This window comes from Phyllobates terribilis, unplaced genomic scaffold, assembly GCF_046119375.1.
Source record: "Phyllobates terribilis strain yellow unplaced genomic scaffold, ASM4611937v1 Scaffold_499__1_contigs__length_1316695, whole genome shotgun sequence".
Classification (NCBI taxonomy): Eukaryota; Metazoa; Chordata; class Amphibia; order Anura; family Dendrobatidae; genus Phyllobates; species Phyllobates terribilis.
In genome coordinates, this window is record NW_027363259.1 from 533,166 (window position 1) to 556,116 (window position 22,951).

A 22,951-nucleotide genomic window follows, 5' to 3' on the forward strand; every position below is an offset into this window, starting at 1 on the left:
ATGCTATCTTTCTAGCTCTCCCTTTTTACTTCCTTTTGGATAAACAGACATATTAGGCAAGCATTTTGGAGCTTTCCCTAAATAACTACAGGTGGTGAGATAAGCTGCACAATATAATTGACCTTTCAGTATATTGTTGCACACACACCATCTATTTAGCAAATGCCCTTGTTATCAACAGCAGCCTTTTAAACTCACCTGAGCTAACAGGTATGTGCGCTGGTTACTCTGCTGCGCTTAAAATTTCTTTTTTGGTTTGCTACAATGCCTTTTCTGAAACGTTGTCTCCTTCTGCTGGAACACTGACTTCTTTCATTTAATGCCTGCAGACTATAAAAGAGAACCCAACCCAAAAAGTTTGGTTGATTAGTCTGTGGCATTCTGTTAAACTGTTGCTTATGGCGGTCTCTGTGAGCTTCTCAGCGACATTCAGCCAGCCAGGTATCCTGCCTGCAGTAGATGGAATGTGGCAATGGAACGCTGGCTGCGCATGTCATAATAGGCTCTGAGCCTTTATATACCTGTGCACAGCAGCAGGCACCTTCAGTCTGCTGCTGGACAGCCAGCAGCAGCAGCAGCAGGAGAGGTATGTAATCAGGAGCCCTCCTGCTAAGGGTAGACAGCTGCTCGTTCCACCCCACCCCCCGCCTTAATTGGTTCTCCTCCCTTCCAACGGTGTTGAGGCGGGTGGGAACAGCAGGGGGTGAAGGTGCTGTGTTTAAAGAGGTGGAGTTATGCAGATCTAAAACGCGTGGATTGCAGCAGCAGCAAGCCGAAAAGTGCAGGCATGTAAGGGATCTAGAGGTTGACAACATGTCTTCTTAACGGGAGTCCAGGAGCTCATCTCCACAAATGGACTTTTCAGGATCCTTGGGTGGCTCCGTAGTTTGAAACCAATTCTGGTTATCGCTTCTCGGCCTTTTGGCTAAGATCAAGTGTAGTATCTGTTCTTATCAGTTTAATATCTGATACGTCCCCTATCTGGGGACCATATATTAAATGGATTTTTAGAACAGGGAGATGGAAAAAGAGCTTGCTCTGTCCACTCCACGCATTGACCTGGTATTGCAGTATCTCCAGGACCGGTGCACCCCTTCTTTAATGCAGTTTCTAAAATCAGAAAGAATTGAATTCAATGTTTTATGTTCATTTTGCTTGTTTGTCGGATTTTGGGATGGACTCTTTGGCTTTGCTTTTCTTCTCCTCATTGGATTTTTCATGTTCAAAGTTGCAGAAGCCAGATTACAAGCTCATTTTGGTTCAACTTCAGCAACTGTGCATTGCATTGCCATGTAATGTGATGCAATGCTATCTTTCTAGCTCTCCCTTTTTACTTCCTTTTGGATAAACAGACATATTAGGCAAGCATTTTGGAGCTTTCACCTAAATAACTACAGGTGGTGAGATAAGCTGCACAATATAATTGACCTTTCAGTATATTGTTGCACACACACCATCTATTTAGCAAATGCCCTTGTTATCAACAGCAGCCTTTTAAACTCACCTGAGCTAACAGGTATGTGCGCTGGTTACTCTGCTGCGCTTAAAATTTCTTTTTTGGTTTGCTACAATGCCTTTTCTGAAACGTTGTCTCCTTCTGCTGGAACACTGACTTCTTTCATTTAATGCCTGCAGACTATAAAAGAGAACCCAACCCAAAAAGTTTGGTTGATTAGTCTGTGGCATTCTGTTAAACTGTTGCTTATGGCGGTCTCTGTGAGCTTCTCAGCGACATTCAGCCAGCCAGGTATCCTGCCTGCAGTAGATGGAATGTGGCAATGGAACGCTGGCTGCGCGTGTCATAATAGGCTCTGAGCCTTTATATACCTGTGCACAGCAGCAGCCACCTTCAGTCTGCTGCTGGACAGCCAGCAGCAGCAGCAGCAGGAGAGGTATGTAATCAGGAGCCCTCCTGCTAAGGGTAGACAGCTGCTCGTTCCACCCCACCCCCCGCCTTAATTGGTTCTCCTCCCTTCCAACGGTGTTGAGGCGGGTGGGAACAGCAGGGGGTGAAGGTGCTGTGTTTAAAGAGGTGGAGTTATGCAGATCTAAAATGCGTGGATTGCAGCAGCAGCAAGCCGAAAAGTGCAGGCATGTAAGGGATCTAGAGGTTGACAACATGTCTTCTTAACGGGAGTCCAGGAGCTCATCTCCACAAATGGACTTTTCAGGATCCTTGGGTGGCTCCGTAGTTTGAAACCAATTCTGGTTATCGCTTCTCGGCCTTTTGGCTAAGATCAAGTGTAGTATCTGTTCTTATCAGTTTAATATCTGATACGTCCCCTATCTGGGGACCATATATTAAATGGATTTTTAGAACAGGGAGATGGAAAAAGAGCTTGCTCTGTCCACTCCACGCATTGACCTGGTATTGCAGTATCTCCAGGACCGGTGCACCCCTTCTTTAATGCAGTTTCTAAAATCAGAAAGAATTGAATTCAATGTTTTTTGTTCATTTTGCTTGTTTGTCGGATTTTGGGATGGACTCTTTGGCTTTGCTTTTCTTCTCCTCATTGGATTTTTCATGTTCAAAGTTGCAGAAGCCAGATTACAAGGTCATTTTGGTTCAACTTCAGCAACTGTGCATTGCATTGCCATGTAATGTGATGCAATGCTATCTTTCTAGCTCTCCCTTTTTACTTCCTTTTGGATAAACAGACATATTAGGCAAGCATTTTGGAGCTTTCACCTAAATAACTACAGGTGGTGAGATAAGCTGCACAATATAATTGACCTTTCAGTATATTGTTGCACACACACCATCTATTTAGCAAATGCCCTTGTTATCAACAGCAGCCTTTTAAACTCACCTGAGCTAACAGGTATGTGCGCTGGTTACTCTGCTGCGCTTAAAATTTCTTTTTTGGTTTGCTACAATGCCTTTTCTGAAACGTTGTCTCCTTCTGCTGGAACACTGACTTCTTTCATTTAATGCCTGCAGACTATAAAAGAGAACCCAACCCAAAAAGTTTGGTTGATTAGTCTGTGGCATTCTGTTAAACTGTTGCTTATGGCGGTCTCTGTGAGCTTCTCAGCGACATTCAGCCAGCCAGGTATCCTGCCTGCAGTAGATGGAATGTGGCAATGGAACGCTGGCTGCGCGTGTCATAATAGGCTCTGAGCCTTTATATACCTGTGCACAGCAGCAGCCACCTTCAGTCTGCTGCTGGACAGCCAGCAGCAGCAGCAGCAGGAGAGGTATGTAATCAGGAGCCCTCCTGCTAAGGGTAGACAGCTGCTCGTTCCACCCCACCCCCCGCCTTAATTGGTTCTCCTCCCTTCCAACGGTGTTGAGGCGGGTGGGAACAGCAGGGGGTGAAGGTGCTGTGTTTAAAGAGGTGGAGTTATGCAGATCTAAAACGCGTGGATTGCAGCAGCAGCAAGCCGAAAAGTGCAGGCATGTAAGGGATCTAGAGGTTGACAACATGTCTTCTTAACGGGAGTCCAGGAGCTCATCTCCACAAATGGACTTTTCAGGATCCTTGGGTGGCTCCGTAGTTTGAAACCAATTCTGGTTATCGCTTCTCGGCCTTTTGGCTAAGATCAAGTGTAGTATCTGTTCTTATCAGTTTAATATCTGATACGTCCCCTATCTGGGGACCATATATTAAATGGATTTTTAGAACAGGGAGATGGAAAAAGAGCTTGCTCTGTCCACTCCACGCATTGACCTGGTATTGCAGTATCTCCAGGACCGGTGCACCCCTTCTTTAATGCAGTTTCTAAAATCAGAAAGAATTGAATTCAATGTTTTATGTTCATTTTGCTTGTTTGTCGGATTTTGGGATGGACTCTTTGGCTTTGCTTTTCTTCTCCTCATTGGATTTTTCATGTTCAAAGTTGCAGAAGCCAGATTACAAGCTCATTTTGGTTCAACTTCAGCAACTGTGCATTGCATTGCCATGTAATGTGATGCAATGCTATCTTTCTAGCTCTCCCTTTTTACTTCCTTTTGGATAAACAGACATATTAGGCAAGCATTTTGGAGCTTTCACCTAAATAACTACAGGTGGTGAGATAAGCTGCACAATATAATTGACCTTTCAGTATATTGTTGCACACACACCATCTATTTAGCAAATGCCCTTGTTATCAACAGCAGCCTTTTAAACTCACCTGAGCTAACAGGTATGTGCGCTGGTTACTCTGCTGCGCTTAAAATTTCTTTTTTGGTTTGCTACAATGCCTTTTCTGAAACGTTGTCTCCTTCTGCTGGAACACTGACTTCTTTCATTTAATGCCTGCAGACTATAAAAGAGAACCCAACCCAAAAAGTTTGGTTGATTAGTCTGTGGCATTCTGTTAAACTGTTGCTTATGGCGGTCTCTGTGAGCTTCTCAGCGACATTCAGCCAGCCAGGTATCCTGCCTGCAGTAGATGGAATGTGGCAATGGAACGCTGGCTGCGCGTGTCATAATAGGCTCTGAGCCTTTATATACCTGTGCACAGCAGCAGCCACCTTCAGTCTGCTGCTGGACAGCCAGCAGCAGCAGCAGCAGGAGAGGTATGTAATCAGGAGCCCTCCTGCTAAGGGTAGACAGCTGCTCGTTCCACCCCACCCCCCGCCTTAATTGGTTCTCCTCCCTTCCAACGGTGTTGAGGCGGGTGGGAACAGCAGGGGGTGAAGGTGCTGTGTTTAAAGAGGTGGAGTTATGCAGATCTAAAACGCGTGGATTGCAGCAGCAGCAAGCCGAAAAGTGCAGGCATGTAAGGGATCTAGAGGTTGACAACATGTCTTCTTAACGGGAGTCCAGGAGCTCATCTCCACAAATGGACTTTTCAGGATCCTTGGGTGGCTCCGTAGTTTGAAACCAATTCTGGTTATCGCTTCTCGGCCTTTTGGCTAAGATCAAGTGTAGTATCTGTTCTTATCAGTTTAATATCTGATACGTCCCCTATCTGGGGACCATATATTAAATGGATTTTTAGAACAGGGAGATGGAAAAAGAGCTTGCTCTGTCCACTCCACGCATTGACCTGGTATTGCAGTATCTCCAGGACCGGTGCACCCCTTCTTTAATGCAGTTTCTAAAATCAGAAAGAATTGAATTCAATGTTTTTTGTTCATTTTGCTTGTTTGTCGGATTTTGGGATGGACTCTTTGGCTTTGCTTTTCTTCTCCTCATTGGATTTTTCATGTTCAAAGTTGCAGAAGCCAGATTACAAGCTCATTTTGGTTCAACTTCAGCAACTGTGCATTGCATTGCCATGTAATGTGATGCAATGCTATCTTTCTAGCTCTCCCTTTTTACTTCCTTTTGGATAAACAGACATATTAGGCAAGCATTTTGGAGCTTTCACCTAAATAACTACAGGTGGTGAGATAAGCTGCACAATATAATTGACCTTTCAGTATATTGTTGCACACACACCATCTATTTAGCAAATGCCCTTGTTATCAACAGCAGCCTTTTAAACTCACCTGAGCTAACAGGTATGTGTGCTGGTTACTCTGCTGCGCTTAAAATTTCTTTTTTGGTTTGCTACAATGCCTTTTCTGAAACGTTGTCTCCTTCTGCTGGAACACTGACTTCTTTAATTTAATGCCTGCAGACTATAAAAGAGAACCCAACCCAAAAAGTTTGGTTGATTAGTCTGTGGCATTCTGTTAAACTGTTGCTTATGGCGGTCTCTGTGAGCTTCTCAGCGACATTCAGCCAGCCAGGTATCCTGCCTGCAGTAGATGGAATGTGGCAATGGAACGCTGGCTGCGCGTGTCATAATAGGCTCTGAGCCTTTATATACCTGTGCACAGCAGCAGGCACCTTCAGTCTGCTGCTGGACAGCCAGCAGCAGCAGCAGCAGGAGAGGTATGTAATCAGGAGCCCTCCTGCTAAGGGTAGACAGCTGCTCGTTCCACCCCACCCCCCGCCTTAATTGGTTCTCCTCCCTTCCAACGGTGTTGAGGCGGGTGGGAACAGCAGGGGGTGAAGGTGCTGTGTTTAAAGAGGTGGAGTTATGCAGATCTAAAACGCGTGGATTGCAGCAGCAGCAAGCCGAAAAGTGCAGGCATGTAAGGGATCTAGAGGTTGACAACATGTCTTCTTAACGGGAGTCCAGGAGCTCATCTCCACAAATGGACTTTTCAGGATCCTTGGGTGGCTCCGTAGTTTGAAACCAATTCTGGTTATCGCTTCTCGGCCTTTTGGCTAAGATCAAGTGTAGTATCTGTTCTTATCAGTTTAATATCTGATACGTCCCCTATCTGGGGACCATATATTAAATGGATTTTTAGAACAGGGAGATGGAAAAAGAGCTTGCTCTGTCCACTCCACGCATTGACCTGGTATTGCAGTATCTCCAGGACCGGTGCACCCCTTCTTTAATGCAGTTTCTAAAATCAGAAAGAATTGAATTCAATGTTTTTTGTTCATTTTGCTTGTTTGTCGGATTTTGGGATGGACTCTTTGGCTTTGCTTTTCTTCTCCGCATTGGATTTTTCATGTTCAAAGTTGCAGAAGCCAGATTACAAGCTCATTTTGGTTCAACGTCAGCAACTGTGCATTGCATTGCCATGTAATGTGATGCAATGCTATCTTTCTAGCTCTCCCTTTTTACTTCCTTTTGGATAAACAGACATATTAGGCAAGCATTTTGGAGCTTTCACCTAAATAACTACAGGTGGTGAGATAAGCTGCACAATATAATTGACCTTTCAGTATATTGTTGCACACACACCATCTATTTAGCAAATGCCCTTGTTATCAACAGCAGCCTTTTAAACTCACCTGAGCTAACAGGTATGTGCGCTGGTTACTCTGCTGCGCTTAAAATTTCTTTTTTGGTTTGCTACAATGCCTTTTCTGAAACGTTGTCTCCTTCTGCTGGAACACTGACTTCTTTCATTTAATGCCTGCAGACTATAAAAGAGAACCCAACCCAAAAAGTTTGGTTGATTAGTCTGTGGCATTCTGTTAAACTGTTGCTTATGGCGGTCTCTGTGAGCTTCTCAGCGACATTCAGCCAGCCAGGTATCCTGCCTGCAGTAGATGGAATGTGGCAATGGAACGCTGGCTGCGCGTGTCATAATAGGCTCTGAGCCTTTATATACCTGTGCACAGCAGCAGCCACCTTCAGTCTGCTGCTGGACAGCCAGCAGCAGCAGCAGCAGGAGAGGTATGTAATCAGGAGCCCTCCTGCTAAGGGTAGACAGCTGCTCGTTCCACCCCACCCCCCGCCTTAATTGGTTCTCCTCCCTTCCAACGGTGTTGAGGCGGGTGGGAACAGCAGGGGGTGAAGGTGCTGTGTTTAAAGAGGTGGAGTTATGCAGATCTAAAACGCGTGGATTGCAGCAGCAGCAAGCCGAAAAGTGCAGGCATGTAAGGGATCTAGAGGTTGACAACATGTCTTCTTAACGGGAGTCCAGGAGCTCATCTCCACAAATGGACTTTTCAGGATCCTTGGGTGGCTCCGTAGTTTGAAACCAATTCTGGTTATCGCTTCTCGGCCTTTTGGCTAAGATCAAGTGTAGTATCTGTTCTTATCAGTTTAATATCTGATACGTCCCCTATCTGGGGACCATATATTAAATGGATTTTTAGAACAGGGAGATGGAAAAAGAGCTTGCTCTGTCCACTCCACGCATTGACCTGGTATTGCAGTATCTCCAGGACCGGTGCACCCCTTCTTTAATGCAGTTTCTAAAATCAGAAAGAATTGAATTCAATGTTTTTTGTTCATTTTGCTTGTTTGTCGGATTTTGGGATGGACTCTTTGGCTTTGCTTTTCTTCTCCTCATTGGATTTTTCATGTTCAAAGTTGCAGAAGCCAGATTACAAGCTCATTTTGGTTCAACTTCAGCAACTGTGCATTGCATTGCCATGTAATGTGATGCAATGCTATCTTTCTAGCTCTCCCTTTTTACTTCCTTTTGGATAAACAGACATATTAGGCAAGCATTTTGGAGCTTTCACCTAAATAACTACAGGTGGTGAGATAAGCTGCACAATATAATTGACCTTTCAGTATATTGTTGCACACACACCATCTATTTAGCAAATGCCCTTGTTATCAACAGCAGCCTTTTAAACTCACCTGAGCTAACAGGTATGTGCGCTGGTTACTCTGCTGCGCTTAAAATTTCTTTTTTGGTTTGCTACAATGCCTTTTCTGAAACGTTGTCTCCTTCTGCTGGAACACTGACTTCTTTCATTTAATGCCTGCAGACTATAAAAGAGAACCCAACCCAAAAAGTTTGGTTGATTAGTCTGTGGCATTCTGTTAAACTGTTGCTTATGGCGGTCTCTGTGAGCTTCTCCGCGACATTCAGCCAGCCAGGTATCCTGCCTGCAGTAGATGGAATGTGGCAATGGAACGCTGGCTGCGCGTGTCATAATAGGCTCTGAGCCTTTATATACCTGTGCACAGCAGCAGCCACCTTCAGTCTGCTGCTGGACAGCCAGCAGCAGCAGCAGCAGGAGAGGTATGTAATCAGGAGCCCTCCTGCTAAGGGTAGACAGCTGCTCGTTCCACCCCACCCCCCGCCTTAATTGGTTCTCCTCCCTTCCAACGGTGTTGAGGCGGGTGGGAACAGCAGGGGGTGAAGGTGCTGTGTTTAAAGAGGTGGAGTTATGCAGATCTAAAACGCGTGGATTGCAGCAGCAGCAAGCCGAAAAGTGCAGGCATGTAAGGGATCTAGAGGTTGACAACATGTCTTCTTAACGGGAGTCCAGGAGCTCATCTCCACAAATGGACTTTTCAGGATCCTTGGGTGGCTCCGTAGTTTGAAACCAATTCTGGTTATCGCTTCTCGGCCTTTTGGCTAAGATCAAGTGTAGTATCTGTTCTTATCAGTTTAATATCTGATACGTCCCCTATCTGGGGACCATATATTAAATGGATTTTTAGAACAGGGAGATGGAAAAAGAGCTTCCTCTGTCCACTCCACGCATTGACCTGGTATTGCAGTATCTCCAGGACCGGTGCACCCCTTCTTTAATGCAGTTTCTAAAATCAGAAAGAATTGAATTCAATGTTTTTTGTTCATTTTGCTTGTTTGTCGGATTTTGGGATGGACTCTTTGGCTTTGCTTTTCTTCTCCTCATTGGATTTTTCATGTTCAAAGTTGCAGAAGCCAGATTACAAGCTCATTTTGGTTCAACTTCAGCAACTGTGCATTGCATTGCCATGTAATGTGATGCAATGCTATCTTTTTAGCTCTCCCTTTTTACTTCCTTTTGGATAAACAGACATATTAGGCAAGCATTTTGGAGCTTTCACCTAAATAACTACAGGTGGTGAGATAAGCTGCACAATATAATTGACCTTTCAGTATATTGTTGCACACACACCATCTATTTAGCAAATGCCCTTGTTATCAACAGCAGCCTTTTAAACTCACCTGAGCTAACAGGTATGTGCGCTGGTTACTCTGCTGCGCTTAAAATTTCTTTTTTGGTTTGCTACAATGCCTTTTCTGAAACGTTGTCTCCTTCTGCTGGAACACTGACTTCTTTCATTTAATGCCTGCAGACTATAAAAGAGAACCCAACCCAAAAAGTTTGGTTGATTAGTCTGTGGCATTCTGTTAAACTGTTGCTTATGGCGGTCTCTGTGAGCTTCTCAGCGACATTCAGCCAGCCAGGTATCCTGCCTGCAGTAGATGGAATGTGGCAATGGAACGCTGGCTGCGCGTGTCATAATAGGCTCTGAGCCTTTATATACCTGTGCACAGCAGCAGCCACCTTCAGTCTGCTGCTGGACAGCCAGCAGCAGCAGCAGCAGGAGAGGTATGTAATCAGGAGCCCTCCTGCTAAGGGTAGACAGCTGCTCGTTCCACCCCACCCCCCGCCTTAATTGGTTCTCCTCCCTTCCAACGGTGTTGAGGCGGGTGGGAACAGCAGGGGGTGAAGGTGCTGTGTTTAAAGAGGTGGAGTTATGCAGATCTAAAACGCGTGGATTGCAGCAGCAGCAAGCCGAAAAGTGCAGGCATGTAAGGGATCTAGAGGTTGACAACATGTCTTCTTAACGGGAGTCCAGGAGCTCATCTCCACAAATGGACTTTTCAGGATCCTTGGGTGGCTCCGTAGTTTGAAACCAATTCTGGTTATCGCTTCTCGGCCTTTTGGCTAAGATCAAGTGTAGTATCTGTTCTTATCAGTTTAATATCTGATACGTCCCCTATCTGGGGACCATATATTAAATGGATTTTTAGAACAGGGAGATGGAAAAAGAGCTTGCTCTGTCCACTCCACGCATTGACCTGGTATTGCAGTATCTCCAGGACCGGTGCACCCCTTCTTTAATGCAGTTTCTAAAATCAGAAAGAACTGAATTCAATGTTTTTTGTTCATTTTGCTTGTTTGTCGGATTTTGGGATGGACTCTTTGGCTTTGCTTTTCTTCTCCTCATTGGATTTTTCATGTTCAAAGTTGCAGAAGCCAGATTACAAGCTCATTTTGGTTCAACTTCAGCAACTGTGCATTGCATTGCCATGTAATGTGATGCAATGCTATCTTTCTAGCTCTCCCTTTTTACTTCCTTTTGGATAAACAGACATATTAGGCAAGCATTTTGGAGCTTTCACCTAAATAACTACAGGTGGTGAGATAAGCTGCACAATATAATTGACCTTTCAGTATATTGTTGCACACACACCATCTATTTAGCAAATGCCCTTGTTATCAACAGCAGCCTTTTAAACTCACCTGAGCTAACAGGTATGTGCGCTGGTTACTCTGCTGCGCTTAAAATTTCTTTTTTGGTTTGCTACAATGCCTTTTCTGAAACGTTGTCTCCTTCTGCTGGAACACTGACTTCTTTCATTTAATGCCTGCAGACTATAAAAGAGAACCCAACCCAAAAAGTTTGGTTGATTAGTCTGTGGCATTCTGTTAAACTGTTGCTTATGGCGGTCTCTGTGAGCTTCTCAGCGACATTCAGCCAGCCAGGTATCCTGCCTGCAGTAGATGGAATGTGGCAATGGAACGCTGGCTGCGCGTGTCATAATAGGCTCTGAGCCTTTATATACCTGTGCACAGCAGCAGCCACCTTCAGTCTGCTGCTGGACAGCCAGCAGCAGCAGCAGCAGCAGGAGAGGTATGTAATCAGGAGCCCTCCTGCTAAGGGTAGACAGCTGCTCGTTCCACCCCACCCCCCGCCTTAATTGGTTCTCCTCCCTTCCAACGGTGTTGAGGCGGGTGGGAACAGCAGGGGGTGAAGGTGCTGTGTTTAAAGAGGTGGAGTTATGCAGATCTAAAACGCGTGGATTGCAGCAGCAGCAAGCCGAAAAGTGCAGGCATGTAAGGGATCTAAAGGTTGACAACATGTCTTCTTAACGGGAGTCCAGGAGCTCATCTCCACAAATGGACTTTTCAGGATCCTTGGGTGGCTCCGTAGTTTGAAACCAATTCTGGTTATCGCTTCTCGGCCTTTTGGCTAAGATCAAGTGTAGTATCTGTTCTTATCAGTTTAATATCTGATACGTCCCCTATCTGGGGACCATATATTAAATGGATTTTTAGAACAGGGAGATGGAAAAAGAGCTTGCTCTGTCCACTCCATGCATTGACCTGGTATTGCAGTATCTCCAGGACCGGTGCACCCCTTCTTTAATGCAGTTTCTAAAATCAGAAAGAATTGAATTCAATGTTTTTTGTTCATTTTGCTTGTTTGTCGGATTTTGGGATGGACTCTTTGGCTTTGCTTTTCTTCTCCTCATTGGATTTTTCATGTTCAAAGTTGCAGAAGCCAGATTACAAGCTCATTTTGGTTCAACTTCAGCAACTGTGCATTGCATTGCCATGTAATGTGATGCAATGCTATCTTTCTAGCTCTCCCTTTTTACTTCCTTTTGGATAAACAGACATATTAGGCAAGCATTTTGGAGCTTTCACCTAAATAACTACAGGTGGTGAGATAAGCTGCACAATATAATTGACCTTTCAGTATATTGTTGCACACACACCATCTATTTAGCAAATGCCCTTGTTATCAACAGCAGCCTTTTAAACTCACCTGAGCTAACAGGTATGTGCGCTGGTTACTCTGCTGCGCTTAAAATTTCTTTTTTGGTTTGCTACAATGCCTTTTCTGAAACGTTGTCTCCTTCTGCTGGAACACTGACTTCTTTCATTTAATGCCTGCAGACTATAAAAGAGAACCCAACCCAAAAAGTTTGGTTGATTAGTCTGTGGCATTCTGTTAAACTGTTGCTTATGGCGGTCTCTGTGAGCTTCTCAGCGACATTCAGCCAGCCAGGTATCCTGCCTGCAGTAGATGGAATGTGGCAATGGAACGCTGGCTGCGCGTGTCATAATAGGCTCTGAGCCTTTATATACCTGTGCACAGCAGCAGCCACCTTCAGTCTGCTGCTGGACAGCCAGCAGCAGCAGCAGCAGGAGAGGTATGTAATCAGGAGCCCTCCTGCTAAGGGTAGACAGCTGCTCGTTCCACCCCACCCCCCGCCTTAATTGGTTCTCCTCCCTTCCAACGGTGTTGAGGCGGGTGGGAACAGCAGGGGGTGAAGGTGCTGTGTTTAAAGAGGTGGAGTTATGCAGATCTAAAACGCGTGGATTGCAGCAGCAGCAAGCCGAAAAGTGCAGGCATGTAAGGGATCTAGAGGTTGACAACATGTCTTCTTAACGGGAGTCCAGGAGCTCATCTCCACAAATGGACTTTTCAGGATCCTTGGGTGGCTCCGTAGTTTGAAACCAATTCTGGTTATCGCTTCTCGGCCTTTTGGCTGAGATCAGGTGCAGTGATCTAACGGTTGCTGCCTTGGTCTTGGCTGAGAGGTGCCCGGGGTACCCGGCTCCTTGGCCTGGGGGGATCGTCTCACCTTTTGGTGGGACTTCACCCCCCTGCTGCTATTAGGGAGCTGGCTTAGTCCCCGGGCAACAAGTTGCGATCCCCAGGCGAAAGGCCGAGCCCGTAGTGACGGTAAGCCTTTGCCACTTTGGTGAGATGCCTTGTTCATTTCAATTTTCCACTGGCTCCGGCCAGATCAGGAACTCGGTGCGTATCGAGGTTCCAGCAAACCATGTCGGATATGACAACCCCCGTGAGTTCTATGTACAGATTTTGAGAGATCTGTTGAACGTGAAAGATCATGATGTTTACTGCCTGCAGGAGAAGGGGCAGAGTACATATATTCTCACGTTCTCGACCAAGGTTGCCTGCCAGCACTTTTACGAATGCGTTAAGGGCCACCGCAACAGCAAGCTGTTGGACGGAGTGATTTTTACGGGTCTATATGGCGGAGTTGACGTTCCCCTTGTGGTATACATGTTTAACCCCCATGTGTCCACAGATGATATTGAGCTTTTTCTGAGCAGATATTGTACATCTGTCAGATTTACGGGGAACGTCAAAGGTCGGAGCGGTTTCTGGAATGGGAAACGACGCTTTATGGTACGCTTCAGACTTGACCCTGGGGGTGTAGAAGGCCTTATGCACCCCCCCTCCACAGTGGTGCTGGGAAGAGACCATGGCTACCTCTTCTATGATGGACAACCATTCAGGTGTCGTAGGTGTGGTGACCTTGGTCACATACAGAGCGATTGTAAGAACGAGCGGATGAGTCAGTGCCACAATTGTGGACAATGGGGTCATGCCTCAAAGGACTGTAAGAACAGTAAGACCTGCAGTGGGTGCGGAATGTCTACTCACCTGTTCAGTAATTGTCCGATGCGGACAAGGTCTCGTGGTGGCTCTCGGGCGCCTGCGGCTAGTTCCGCAGGAGTTCCTGCTGATGCCAGCAGGGTCAGCCCGGGTGACCCCAGAAAAAGCTTTGTGGACATTACTAAAGGTCAAAAACAGTCTGACTCAGTCGATGCTCAGTCGGTACCTTTGCGGAAAAACCCGGCCTCTGTAGCCGAGGTCACGCCTTTGCCTACTCCTGCAGGGGTCCAGGTTTCACCTGGTGGGGAGATGGCACCTTCTCAGAGCGGAAATGAGAGGGAACCAAAAAAGAGGCGAAAATCTGGAGCTGTTGGTACCAATCCAGATGTCCATCCAGATACCCCTGCTGATGCCAGCACAGATGTTGGACCAGATGTCTGCCCTGATGCCAGTCCAGACGGATGCCCTGATGCCAATCCAGATGGATGCCCTGATGCCAATCCAGACGGATGCCCTGATGCCAATCCAGATGGATGTCCTGATGCCAACCCAGATGGATGCCTTGATGCCAGTCCAGATGGATGTCCTGATGCCAGTCCAGATGGATGTCCTGATGCCAGTCCAGATGGATGTCCTGGAACCATTCCTGATGGATGTCCTGTTGCCTGCCTGGATGATAGAGGTCGTGCAGTGGTTGGTGAACCTGTTGCTGGTCCTGATGGTCATCCTGCTCCGGAGATGATGTCCCTTGGTGCTCCTGGAGGGTCTGCGGGTATTCCACCTGCTGCAGTGCCTGGTGAGGATCGGGTGGATTCGGAGGATCGGATGGATCTCAGCGCCAGTGGTAAGAGAAGTCGTGAAGAGGCACAGGAGGAGCATAACCTGCCTCAGATGTCCCGTAAAGTCTTTCTATCTAGTGCTGCAAAAATTCTCAGCCCAGAGGGGACTAACTTAATTGAGGATTTCACGGACTCAGATGAAACGGACAGTTTACGAACTGTGTCATCCCTTCCTTCACCTTCTCTGTCACAAATTATTGATTCAGATTCAGAGTATAATGAATCAATAAAAAACACCTAACATGGCAGAAATCCGTGCTGCCTCACTAAATGTGAGAAGCCTAAAGAGCCCTGTTAGACGGGCTGCTTTGTTTGCTTGGTTACTGACTCTGAACTTTGACATTTTTTTCCTGCAAGAATGCGGTATTGATCACGATTTGTCATACCCCAACTTAAAAATGGACTGGTCAGCAGGACCCTCTATTTGGTCAGGGTCCAATGAAAATAAAGCTGCCGGGGTTGGGATTTTATTCAAATGTCAAAATGTTAATGTTTTATCCATCACTGAAATAGTTCCAGGTCGTGCCTTATCAACTCATGTTATTTTAAATGGTTTTACCTGTCGTCTTATTAATGTTTATGCATCCCCAGAGAAAAATGAGCGTGCTTCCCTTTTTAATGTCATCCCTTTGTTTTTATCAGGTCCGTCCCCTGTGATAGTGGGAGGGGATTTTAACTGTGTCATGTTGGGGGAGGGGAGGAGTGGAGGTGATACTAATGGAAGAACAGACAAAACATCCAGTCTGTTAAAACATTTGACAATGGACCTCAAATTATTAGATGCTTGGAGAAAGTCCTACCCTACTGACCCTGGGCATACATGGAGGGGTAGAGGGATGTCATCTCGTATTGATTTTATTTTTTCCTCTTCTGATGTTTTTAAACCTAGGAATGCTGGTCTAATAGAAAATATTTTTTCTGATCATGTATTACTATACAATGTATTGCAAACTCCACAGGAAGCAAAAGTTGGAAAAGGTATGTGGAAATTGAATGTGCTCTTATTAGAAGACGAACTGGTAAGGGCGGAGTTTTATGCAAAGTATGAGAGTTGGAGAAGACGGAAACACCCAAATCAGAGTATGTTGGGGTGGTGGGAGTGTGTTAAAACCCGTATTAAAGAATTTTTTATTAAAATTGGTAAAAGGAAGGCACGTGAAAAAAGGAAATGTTTTAAAGATTTTAATGTCAGGATGCAAACTCTCCATAAGCTTAAGGGGTGGGGAGTGCCTGGTGTGGATGGTGAGATTGCCAAGATCCAGACAGAAATCCAAAAATTCCTGGAACAAAAGGGTAAAGAAATTATATTTAATGCCCGTGTGAAATATTTGGAAGAGGGTGAGACCTGCTCAAGGTTCTTCTTTAAAAAAATGAGTGACAAAAAACAAGTGATTACTGAGCTAGAAGGACAATCTTCCACTGAGGGCATTTTAGAGCATACTGCTAATTTTTATAGAGATCTTTTTAGTATTAAAAATGTTGATGAACCTGCTTTTACAGAGAATCTTAATGTTTTATCCCAGTTTTTAAATAAAGATGACCAGATTTTTTTAGCTAAAGAACTTTTACCCAGTGAAATTGAAGAGACCCTTAAGAGTTTTAATAAAGGTAAGGCTCCTGGATCAGATGGCCTTCCTATTGAATTTTATCTTTGCTTTTGGGATCTAATTAAGGAGGATTTTATACAAGTAGTTTGTGAAGCCTCTAAGGCTGATTTATTACCATATTCATGGCGTAAAAGTATGATTACATTAATTTTTAAGAAAGGTGATAAATCAAAGTTGGAGAATTGGAGGCCTATTTCACTATTAAATACAGACTACAAGATTTTAGCTAAAGTTGTTGCTGGTCGTCTTAAAGCAGTTATTAAAAATGTAATTCATCCAGATCAGGTTTGTGGTGTCCCCGGGAGATCAATCTGGGAGCATCTAAACCTAATTCGTGATCTTATCTGGTTTCAAAAAGATAGAAAACAGCCACTAGCTATTTTATCTTTGGATTTTATGAAAGCGTTTGATAGGGTCTCCCACTTTTATCTTTTTAAAGTTATGGGAAAGATGGGGTTCCCTGATTCTTTTATTCAGAAAATTGCGCTTTTATACAAACAGTCATCTGCCCGGATTTTAGTCAATGGTTTTTTAACTAGAGAGGTGGAGCTTCTTTCCGGTGTTAAACAAGGTTGCCCCATGTCCCCACTTTTATTTGTCTGCTCCATTGAGCCACTGTTGTGCCTGCTGCGTCGGGACAAGGTGGTTAGGGGCATTTTTATTCCGGGTGGGGGTGGACAACAAGTTAAAGCCATTGGATATATGGATGACATATCTGTATATGGCACTAGCTCAGCATCTATTAACAGAGCAATTCTAATTACTGAAATTTTTAGTGCTGGGTCTGGGTTTAAGTTGAATATAAATAAATGTGACTGTATGATTATGGGTCAATGGGAGTCAGATCCGCCTAGGGTTCCCACACAAACAGTAGGAATCAAGATCCTGGGTGTCTTGTTTAATCCTGCTAATGATGGTATTGAAAACTGGGATTTGGTTTTGAATAAATTAAATCAGAAGATCTCTTTATGGCAAACTCGAAAACTAACAATGGAGGGCAAGATTCTTGTAATTAAAATGGTTTTGCTTCCTATCATTTTGTATGCCGCTATGGTTTTTCCCCCTAATTCTCTGTATCTTAAAAGACTTATGAAGCCCATGTTTTATTTTCTGTGGGGATCCAAAATGGAGAAATTGAGGAGGGAGGTGGTATGTAAAAGCAAGAAAAATGGGGGTAAAGGGTTCCCTGATTTAAAATTGTTTTTATTTATCAAGTTTTTTGTATTTTGTTGCAAAAGCTTGAATAATGTTGGGGCTTTCTCTTGTTTTCTTAGATATACAACTGGGTTTCTTTTCCGAAAGTTGAACTTCAGTATGACTGTTAATTGTCCTTTTCTCTTATCTCCCCCTAAGCATTACAAGATCTTGGAGAAGGTCATTTCAGAATATGATCTGACCCAAGTTGATCGTCAGCTTTTATTTGATCAACGTAAGTTAACAGTTATTTGTAAGGGACATGAGGAGATGGAGGATGTGTCTAATTTTTCCATCTCCAGGTGCCGCCTAGTGTGGAACAACGTGGCCTGTCCTGCACTTAGCAACTCACAAAAGGATTTAGCTTGGCAGGTTGTTCACCAATGTCTCCCTACGAGAGCTTTTCAGCATCATAGGGGGCTGGTGGCTAGTGCTAGATGTCCCAGAGAAAGATGCGCCCCAAACGAGTCAGTGTTTCATTTACTGTGGGATTGCCCCTACGCACAAGAGCTATGGCAGACGGTGGGCACCCTCCTAAAATGGATATGTGGTATACAAACCCTTAATTGTGACATTATAATATATGGGATAATTAATTGCCCAACCATGAAACAAGCACGAGTCGCATGGCTTATAATAAACTGTTTAAAAGAAGCTTTATGGAAAGTGCGCAATATATTATTGTTTAAACGTGAATTTATTCCTGTCAAAGATTGTATTGGGCTTGCTCTTTGTGAAATGTTTACATACTACCTGAGAGATTGTAAAAAGATGGGAATCAATGAAGCAAAAAAGCTATGGTGTTTGCAAATTTGGAATATGTATTTATTTATGTAAATTATATGCAAAACTGTGTTTTATGCTTTTTATGCTTTTAAGTGCATTTTAATTCTGACTCTGTATTAGTTTTATGTCATATTTTATTCCAGTATTTGTGATTTGTTTCAAATATTGTATCGGATATGTTCTTTGTGAAAAGTTTTCATACTACCTGATTGTAAAAAGATAAAGTTAAAAAGCTATGGTGTTTGCATTTGACATATGTATTTATTTATGCAAATTATATGCAAAACTGTGTTTTATGATTTTTATGCTTTTATGCGCTTTTTAAATCTGACCTTGTATTTGTTTTATGTCATATTTTATTCAAGTCTTTGTGATTTGTTTGTAATTTATGATGTATGTCTGATTTAAATAAAGCTTGTTTGAAAACGGATCTGTTCTTATCAGTTTAATATCTGATACGTCCCCTATCTGGGGACCATATATTAAATGGATTTTTAGAACAGGGAGATGGAAAAAGAGCTTGCTCTGTCCACTCCACGCATTGACCTGGTATTGCAGTATCTCCAGGACCGGTGCACCCCTTCTTTAATGCAGTTTCTAAAATCAGAAAGAATTGAATTCAATGTTTTTTGTTCATTTTGCTTGTTTGTCGGATTTTGGGATGGACTCTTTGGCTTTGCTTTTCTTCTCCTCATTGGATTTTTCATGTTCAAAGTTGCAGAAGCCAGATTACAAGCTCATTTTGGTTCAACTTCAGCAACTGTGCATTGCATTGCCATGTAATGTGATGCAATGCTATCTTTCTAGCTCTCCCTTTTTACTTCCTTTTGGATAAACAGACATATTAGGCAAGCATTTTGGAGCTTTCACCTAAATAACTACAGGTGGTGAGATAAGCTGCACAATATAATTGACCTTTCAGTATATTGTTGCACACACACCATCTATTTAGCAAATGCCCTTGTTATCAACAGCAGCCTTTTAAACTCACCTGAGCTAACAGGTATGTGCGTTGGTTACTCTGCTGCGCTTAAAATTTCTTTTTTGGTTTGCTACAATGCCTTTTCTGAAACGTTGTCTCCTTCTGCTGGAACACTGACTTTTTTCATTTAATGCCTGCAGACTATAAAAGAGAACCCAACCCAAAAAGTTTGGTTGATTAGTCTGTGGCATTCTGTTAAACTGTTGCTTATGGCGGTCTCTGTGAGCTTCTCAGCGACATTCAGCCAGCCAGGTATCCTGCCTGCAGTAGATGGAATGTGGCAATGGAACGCTGGCTGCGCGTGTCATAATAGGCTCTGAGCCTTTATATACCTGTGCACAGCAGCAGCCACCTTCAGTCTGCTGCTGGACAGGGGGTGAAGGTGCTGTGTTTAAAGAGGTGGAGTTATGCAGATCTAAAACGCGTGGATTGCAGCAGCAGCAAGCCGAAAAGTGCAGGCATGTAAGGGATCTAGAGGTTGACAACATGTCTTCTTAACGGGAGTTCAGGAGCTCATCTCCACAAATGGACTTTTCAGGATCCTTGGGTGGCTCCGTAGTTTGAAACCAATTCTGGTTATCGCTTCTCGGCCTTTTGGCTGAGACCAAGTGCTTCACAGCAGGAGGTTTCAGTTGAAGGGCACTCAGGTACCCCTCTCCTTGGCCTGGCAGGATCGTCCACTTCGGTGGGCTTCACCTGCCTGCTGCTATTAGGGAGAGGGATTAGTCCTAGGGTAACGGGCAGCGATCCCCCAGCCTTCAGGTGCTTTATCTCAAAGCTCTGAAGGCGCAGATTGCAGGCGGTTGCAATTTGCATTTTGTTTCGCCATACCATGGAGGTTGACCCCAACCTCGTGCCTCTATATGCGAGGCTTAAGAACACCATAAGGGTCCGCTTTACGGCTGGTGGTTCCGATATGCGGAATCTGGGATATGTAGTCCAGGACGTGCTTGAGAAACTGCTCCACGTCAGAACCAACGAAATCCTTTCTATCCAGGATTATCCTCGACGTGGAGATTATGATGTAACCTTTACTGGCGAAGGTATTTTCAAAGATGTTTTGTCCAGAGTTAAGTCGGTAGAAAATAGCCCTGGTCTAAAAGGGATTCAGATCATCGAGCACGTCCTGGATGAGGTAAAGATGGTGGTTGTGAAAATCTTCTCACCCTTCATAACAGCACCAGAGGTTATTTCCTTTTTGTCAGTTTATTTTAAAAGTGTGAAATTGATTGGGAAAGTGTTGAATGAGTTTAACATCTGGACCTCAAAATGGAAGTTTTTAGTAAACTGTGAAAGAGACCCTAAATTCCCTGGAGGTGTGAGACTTCCTCCAGCTCGATTTAAAATAGGGCAAACTAATGGGGATTTTTTTTTCTCAGGAATGCCACTTTTCTGTAGGTATTGTGGTCTCTATGGGCACTCTAAGGATAGTTGTGGTGCCACTTGTAGAAATTGTGCCAGTACTGAACATGACACAAAGGAGTGCCCAAATGAAAAAAAATGCTCTTTTTGTCGGACACCTGGTCATTTCTATTTTTCTTGCCCTCACAGGTTCAGAGAGGATGAACAAAAACAAAAGGAGAAGTCCAAGACATCCGGGAATGGACGGGCCAATCAGACCACCCCTCAGGAGGAGGAACAGCAACCTGGAGCCTCGGGAGGTGATAAGGGCGCTTCGACTAGTAACAATCCCTCCGAGTCAATGACAGGTAACTCACAGGAGCCCAGGAGCTGGCTGAAAGACCATAAGGAGGCTAAAAGGAAGGCTGAGAAAAATCATAAAGGGGTGGTCGGTAAGGCCAAAAAAGAACGCCAAAAGGCTGACACCGAGCCCAAAATTCCCACTGGGTCTCACGAGAGCGAGGGCGGTACGTGGCATTTGGTGAGGTCTCATAATAAGAAAAAGAATGGTTCCGTGGAGGTGGCTAATAGGGAGGAGATGGATACATCCCCTCACGGGGTGTAGACTCTGGAATCCCGAGGTCCCGGGGCTCTGCTGCCCCAGGTGGGGCCCCGAACCTGGCTGCCTCCGGGGACTCTGAGGCTCCGCCATGTGCGCAGCCTGCCCCTGTGTTACGACCCTCTGCGGGTCAGCAGGGGAGTGCGGAGCCTCTCGGAGACCCACCTGACGAGGACCTAAATGGTCAGCCTATGGAGACCCAGTGTAACCTTTCTCACAATATCCTTCCGAGCTACACCCCAGTAGCGTCGGGTCTTAATTTAAGTGAATGTTCCTTCTCCGATGATGAAGACTCTTTGATAACGGTGGATTCAGAAGAGGGCGTTGGTGAAAGTCCAAGTGGTCTGATCCGTCCATCGGATAGGTAAAGTCCAGTTTTTGTTTCTTCCTAACCATTTGTTATGATGGCTGACATTAGTGGTGTTTCCCTCAATGTGAGAGGCATAGGATCCAAGACCAGAAGAGCTACTGTTTTACATTTTTTAACCTGTTTTACAGCTTCTGTTTTCTTTTTACAAGAATGTCATATCCCTCATAAGATTTCTTACAAAAAATATAAGGAAGAGTGGAAACATGGTCCATCGGTCTGGTCTGGATCAAATGCAACCGGATCAGCCGGGGTAGCTATACTTTTTAAGGGAAATGTGTCTATTGATTTTATCCAAGATATTTTACCGGGTCGTATTCTTTTAGTTAAGGCTTTTATTGATGGGACAAGATGGCAGTTTTTAAATTTTTATGGGTCACCTGATAAAAATGAAAGGGCTGATATGCTGGAAATTTTACCTTTATTTATTAACATTTCAGAACCTTTTATCCTGGCAGGTGATTTTAATTGTATTTTAAAAGGCGAAAGCCGACGCTCCGGTTCCGTGAGTAGAAATTATGACAAAACGTCTGGAATGTTAAGCAATATTATAAATGATTGTAAATTAACTGATGTGTATAAAGAATGTAACAAGGATAGCCCTATAGACGCTGGTTTCACCTGGAGCAATTCTACATGTAGCTCCAGGATAGATTTTGTTTTAGGTTCAGAAAAAATACTGCCAGTGAAATGTGAAGTTTTAACTAATATTCTCTCAGATCACAAGGTTTTATCTTTTAGAGTGAGCATTAATGGAAAGAAGAAATGTGGTAAGAAATCTTGGAAATTGAATGTGTCCCTTTTAAAAGATCCACAAATTTTATCGGATTTTATTGAGTTTTATGTAAACTGTAGAAAAAGGAAAAACCCCAATATTTCTTTTAGCTCCTGGTGGGATAGAATGAAAATAAGCATTAAAGATTTCTTTATAAAGAAAAGCATACAAAAAGCTAAAGAAAAGTTTGAGATCTATAATTTTCTTAATATCAGGTTACAGACATTGTACAAATTCAAAGACAATGGTCTGGATGTAGGTAATGATATATTGAGTCTTAAAGGAGAAATTTCAAAGTGGTTGGAACAAAAAGGAAAAGAACTGATTTTTCGTTCAAAGGTAAAACACGTAGAAGAGGATGAGACTTGTTCCAGGTATTTTTTTAAGAAAAACAAACAGGCGAAAACAATAATTGATAACATAGATGGAGATAATAATATCAACGTTATATTGGATAAGGTAAATGTCTATTTTAATGATCTTTTTAATGTAAAAACTGTAGACCATGATTTAATACACACTTTCCTGGGGGAGATCAAGTCCACCCTAGATGCTGATGCCCAAAGTTTTTTATCCCAACCTCTATGTGAGGAAGAGATTTTAGAAACCATGAAGAGTTTTAAAAATGGTAAAGTGCCCGGCCCTGATGGTATCCCCATAGAGTTTTATATAAGTTTTTATGATATTTTAAAAGATGATTTGTTTAATTTGTTTTCCGAAGTTTTTAATAATAAGGTTTTACTCAACTCATGGAAGAAAGGTGAGGTATCACTACTATACAAAAAAGGTGACAAAACGGATCTTAAAAACTGGAGGCCGATAACTCTTTTAAATAGTGATTACAAAATTATGGCTAAGATCTGTGCAAATCGGTTGAAAAA

At 43.7% G+C, this 22,951-nt stretch overlaps 9 non-coding genes and 1 pseudogene across 9 annotated transcripts; all 10 read left to right on the forward strand.

Annotated features, from left to right (window-relative positions):
• Positions 1 to 905: 905 nt before the first annotated feature.
• Positions 906 to 1,096, forward strand: LOC141230607 (U2 spliceosomal RNA). The gene has a single exon (XR_012297064.1). It is a non-coding gene; the product is annotated as a U2 spliceosomal RNA (small nuclear RNA).
• A 1,115-nt stretch (positions 1,097 to 2,211) lies between these two features.
• Positions 2,212 to 2,402, forward strand: LOC141230609 (U2 spliceosomal RNA). The gene has a single exon (XR_012297065.1). It is a non-coding gene; the product is annotated as a U2 spliceosomal RNA (small nuclear RNA).
• Positions 2,403 to 3,517: 1,115 nt separating this feature from the next.
• On the forward strand, positions 3,518 to 3,708 carry LOC141230610 (U2 spliceosomal RNA). The gene has a single exon (XR_012297066.1). It is a non-coding gene; the product is annotated as a U2 spliceosomal RNA (small nuclear RNA).
• A 1,115-nt stretch (positions 3,709 to 4,823) lies between these two features.
• On the forward strand, positions 4,824 to 5,014 carry LOC141230611 (U2 spliceosomal RNA). The gene has a single exon (XR_012297067.1). It is a non-coding gene; the product is annotated as a U2 spliceosomal RNA (small nuclear RNA).
• Positions 5,015 to 6,129: 1,115 nt separating this feature from the next.
• On the forward strand, positions 6,130 to 6,320 carry LOC141230612 (U2 spliceosomal RNA). Its single transcript, XR_012297068.1, has one exon. It is a non-coding gene; the product is annotated as a U2 spliceosomal RNA (small nuclear RNA).
• A 1,115-nt stretch (positions 6,321 to 7,435) lies between these two features.
• LOC141230613 (U2 spliceosomal RNA) lies at positions 7,436 to 7,626 on the forward strand. The gene has a single exon (XR_012297069.1). It is a non-coding gene; the product is annotated as a U2 spliceosomal RNA (small nuclear RNA).
• Positions 7,627 to 8,741: 1,115 nt separating this feature from the next.
• On the forward strand, positions 8,742 to 8,932 carry LOC141230236 (U2 spliceosomal RNA). Its single transcript, XR_012296789.1, has one exon. It is a non-coding gene; the product is annotated as a U2 spliceosomal RNA (small nuclear RNA).
• A 1,115-nt stretch (positions 8,933 to 10,047) lies between these two features.
• On the forward strand, positions 10,048 to 10,238 carry LOC141230615 (U2 spliceosomal RNA). Its single transcript, XR_012297071.1, has one exon. It is a non-coding gene; the product is annotated as a U2 spliceosomal RNA (small nuclear RNA).
• Positions 10,239 to 11,356: 1,118 nt separating this feature from the next.
• LOC141230936 (U2 spliceosomal RNA) lies at positions 11,357 to 11,547 on the forward strand. The gene has a single exon (XR_012297382.1). It is a non-coding gene; the product is annotated as a U2 spliceosomal RNA (small nuclear RNA).
• Positions 11,548 to 18,396: 6,849 nt separating this feature from the next.
• LOC141230340 (U2 spliceosomal RNA) lies at positions 18,397 to 18,569 on the forward strand (annotated as a pseudogene).
• Positions 18,570 to 22,951: the final 4,382 nt, after the last annotated feature.